The sequence below is a fragment of the Cavia porcellus genome, unplaced genomic scaffold (assembly GCF_034190915.1).
Source record: "Cavia porcellus strain 051 isolate PalLab524CR breed Dunkin Hartley unplaced genomic scaffold, mCavPor4.1 scaffold_2, whole genome shotgun sequence".
NCBI lineage: Eukaryota > Metazoa > Chordata > Mammalia > Rodentia > Caviidae > Cavia > Cavia porcellus.
Genome location: NW_026947485.1, coordinates 115,510,202 through 115,514,994, shown reverse-complemented (window position 1 = coordinate 115,514,994; position 4,793 = coordinate 115,510,202). Strand labels below are relative to the sequence as shown.

The window sequence follows — 4,793 nt, the reverse complement described above, 5'->3', positions numbered from 1 at the left end:
AGAGAACTAGTAGGAGACATCTTGAATTTGGGCAGTTCTGCTGTGCTGGTGCTCCTGTCACAGAGAGGTCTGGAAGAGAACAGCTGAGATTTGGGCAGGACCCTGTGCCATAGTGACATTAGTCAGCTGCTTCTGGTACAAAGAGAACCGGCAGGAGCTACTGGGGCTAAACCAAGCCTCTGCTTGGGGCCCAACAAGCAGATACAAAATAGTCACAACTCAGTGACATCCAGAAAGTACAGCCTAATTTACAGACTGACCAGCGCAGAGGCTGGAGACTAGCCTGTACCGCCCCTCTATCCCAGCCTACCCCAGCAAATTGGGGAGGACAGCAAAAACTCAAGTCAGCACGCTTCTGAAAGGCCCTAAGCAATTTGGAGAGGGCCAGAGAACCCCAGGACAGTCTGAAAGAAACCAGAAACATGACAAGAGATAAAAATAAAAAAAGATCTCCAGCTGCCCAGCATGAGAGAATAAGCCCAGGAGAAGTGGACGCCGAGGAGAACAAGCACAGTAACCATCCATTGCTTGACACAGCATCAGCTGAAATTAAAAAGTACCTTCATGATCTCATAGAAGAATTTAAAGCTGTACTCCTGATTCAAGTGAGACAAGATATAAAGAGATTAATTAAAGAAATGACAAGCCCTGCCCAAGAGAACACAGATGAAAGAACTGAGGAAATCAGAAAACAAAGAGAAACTTCTGAAGAAGAATTTAAACATAACTTAGAATGCATGAAACAGATCCAAAGAGAATACCAGGAAATTAAAAACTCCATTGAACACTGGCAAAATGCCTTGACAGAAACTAAAGACAGCCTTCTGAAACTTGAAGAGAGATTTAGGGCATATGATCGTGAAAGAAAAAGCCTCTTAAAAATAACAAGGAACCAGAAAGAAGCAATTCAAAAACTAGAAGATGACAAAAAGATACATAACTTAAGAATAAAGAATGTGAGTGAGGAAGCAGGAGCAACCAGAAATGAAATACAAAGAATATTCCCAGATATATTAAAGCAAAATTTCCCATATATAGCAAAAAGAAATAATTTCCAGATAAAAGAGGCATACAGAACACCAGCTACCTACAACCAAAACAGATCTATACCTAGACATATAATAATAAAGATTCCAGAAATCCACCAAAAGAACAGAATATTAAAAGCAGCCAAAGAAAAGATGCAGATTACCTACAATGGGAAAACCATCAAAATAACAGCAGGCTTATCAACACAAACTCTTAAGTCAAGAAGGGAATGGGGAGAAATATTCCAAGTCCTGAAAGAAAATGATATGCAACCAAAGCTCATATACCCGTCAAAACTCTCTCTCAAAATTAATGGAGAAATAAGATATTTTCAAGACAAGGAGGAACTGTGGGAGTTCATGGCCACCAATCCAACCCTACAGAGAGTGCTGAGGACATTACAGAGAAAGAGAGGAAGAGATACCAGGATTCCAGCAACAGTGGCAGAGAGGCCTCAGTGAACAGGGCAGACAGTGAAATGAGGGAATAAGGTGGACAAATTGTAGTAGAAAAGTGGAGTAGCAGACATGAGGCAGAGATGGTAAGCTATAGTCTTTAGTATAGACAGCGTTGAAACTCTATAAAAAAAAAGGAAAAGGCAGAGGCCATTGTTAATGGTGTATAAGGATTTAAAAGACATAGTAGTCTTATTGACATATTTAGTTTGAATTTAATATATACTGGTCTGTCCACTCATGTCAGATTTGAGGGCACAGACATCTTGATCCAAAAATAGCAGGTTATACCATGGTAACTATCCTTACTTTCCTATTAACTTAAACAGAAATCCTACAATATTTACATTGTCTTACTATGATTGATCTTAACTGAATCTGAATCATAAGACTATGGGTTGGCCATGGCTGATTTTATTTGAAATTGGTATGCTTGTTAGTATCAACCCTAAAAGTAGAGGCAACTACTCTGAGGATGACAAGATATAAAGGATATCCATACTGGTATTAATTAGTAACAGCTCTCAAATCCTACAATGCTGTCAAAGTTAAGTTTTTATAAAAATAAGTGATACTATATTTAACTATAATAAGCCAGTGTGGTGGTCAAATCTATTGAAAATAACAAGAGGAAACATAGTAACTACGGAAGATCATCTATATTGTGGTCTTATATGTCTTATCCATTGCATGTTTTTCTAGGAAATTGTTTTGCTGTCTTGCTATGACTTGGTTTTCCCTATAATACAGAGAGGATAGATATATATGTAGAAATTCACACATGGGTTTTTTTTTCTTCTTAATTATTTACGGAACAGATTATATAATGCAAGATGTAATGAACAGATACTCTGAGGAAGAGACGCTAAGAAACCCGAGGCTAATTTTGTAGAATTATGATAGAAATTCTAGCAATACTAATGTTCACTGATTAGAATGACATTGGACTGGTTTCTTGAGTTCAATTTCAGCATATGTAGAGATGGGACAGCTATCACAAAGGGAATGAGAGATGCAATGGTAGTTACTATTGTCTTCCCTAATTTGGAACTTGAGGACCTAAAAAGCTCCAATGATTTGATTAGTTCTATAATATACAATAAGTATGTAAGGTGGGTGAAGATGGGGACAACTATTTGTAAGAAACTAGAGACAGTTAGATAGACAATGAAGATCTCCAGTGGGCTTGCTGCGAAATCTGTATTTCTTTAAATTGTTTTTTTAACTGCTATGTTCTGTTTTGATATGTTTAATCTTACCCTCTTTGAGATGTAAAACAAATGTGTAGGACTGATAACCTTATTACTGAGCTCTTGTTCGATCATAGAACAGAAGGGTTTGTAGTGTCACTTTATGAATGTCATTCTAAATACTTTAATTCTACAACATGAACAGCTATTTCTAAGACGACAATGTGTAACTTATCAACCAGCAATTTCTTACTGTTTGTTTTTCTGTAAATTTGTATTATTTCTACCCTTTTTTATCTCCATGTATTCTTTTGTTTCCTTTTCTTTAAATAAAAAAATAAAGTTAAACGCATCAACAAAGGTTTTGATCACATAGCACATATGAAGTGACTGAAAATTTTTCTGCATTTTTCATTTTAGTTTCCTTATTATAATAAAATACTATTTTCAGATTGATGAAAAATACAAGCCTATTATATTTTTTGGAAAAGGAAGTCAAAGAAACATTCAGTGTACACACTCAAACACATAATTATTATCATGTCATATATTTAAATATCTTAGATATTAATTGTATTTTCCAAGATCTCAGCACTGAATATTTTTCAATGTTGAGAACAGTGACTCCTGACTACACAGCACGGTGAAATGGAAAGTTATCTACAGTTTCGTGGAGCAGAATGTCCCTCTTGCTCTTCCCAAAGCCCCCAGAACCTCCTCATTCCTCAGGCTGTAGATCCCAGGGTTAAGGATTGGGGTGAGGATGGTGTAGAAGACAGCCATCTCCTCTGCTGGAGATTGGAGGGACTTTGGACAGAGATAAGTGTAAGCAGATGGTACAATGTAAAAAGTCACCACAATGAGATGGGTGCTGCAGGTGGAATAGGCCTTCTTCCTGTCTTCCTCATAGCTCATGCAGTAGACAGCAAGGGAACTTTCCCACAGGAAAACACAATGATGATGAAAAGGAAACAGGAGAAATATGGTGATGCTGAGGAACACTGTACTCATGAATGCTGGTGTCCCCACAAGCCAGGGACAGCATGGCTAGGTCATCACAGAAGAAATAATTGGTGGCCCTGGACCTGCAGTAGGAGATCCAGAGGATGTATGCTGTGTGAGCACAGGCATTAATAGCACCTGCTACCCAGGATCCCAGGAGTATCAGCACACACACTCTTCTGTTCATGTGGATGGGGTAGTGCAGAGGAAAGCAAATAGCCACATAATGGTCATAGGCCATGGACATCAGGATGAGTGCTTCTGCACCTGCTAAAGTCACAAAGAAGAAATCCTGGATCCTACACACAATGAAGGAGATGGACTTATTTCCAGATAGAAAACCAGAACCCATCTTGGGGACAGTGGTGCAGATGCACATAAGGTCCATGAAGGAGAGCTAACTGAGCAGGACGTACATGGGAGTGTGGAGGTGGGTGTCCAGGAGGATGAGCAGGACCATGGCCAGGTTGCCAGCTAGGGCCATTAGGAAGATGAGGATGATGAGCATGAAGAGGAAAAGGCCAACCCTTGATGGAGGGAACAGGCCCAGTAGGAGGAAGTCAACAGAAGTCAGATTGTAATTTTCCATTTTGACTTTGTATGATTTTTCCTAAAGACAGACACAACAGTAAACATGTACAGATTATTATGAAATCTGACAAATTCTGAAGTATAATCAGCTTGTGTTTTATTCACAAATTAGGCATGAGAAACTTTATAGTGCCTGAATTTCTTCAAAGAAGACATTCACGTTGAAAAAAGGCACACTGAAAGAAGCTCAGGACCACTAATTATTAGGGAACCATAAAACAAAATCACAGTAAAAACCCACTGCACATTCAGCAGGAAAGCTTTCATCGAAAGACCAAATAAAACAATGTGCATGTTGCATTTTCTTTTGTACCAGGGATTGAACTCATGACCTTGTGCTTGCCAGGCAGGCACTTATGCCACTGAGCCAAATCCCCAGGCCTAACAATCTATATTTTGATTAAAGTATTGAGAAATTGAAAATTACTGTGCATTTTCATGAGAAATGGATTTTGTACTGACAGGATGGAAAATAATACAGTAACTGCTCAAAACAGATGGTCAAAATTAGAACGTGGTAGAGATT

At 38.5% G+C, this 4,793-nt stretch overlaps 1 pseudogene; it reads right to left on the bottom strand.

Moving 5' to 3' along the window:
* Positions 1-3,334: 3,334 nt before the first annotated feature.
* Positions 3,335-4,265, bottom strand: LOC100713332 (olfactory receptor 2L5-like; annotated as a pseudogene).
* Between the last annotated feature and the right edge of the window lie 528 nt (positions 4,266-4,793).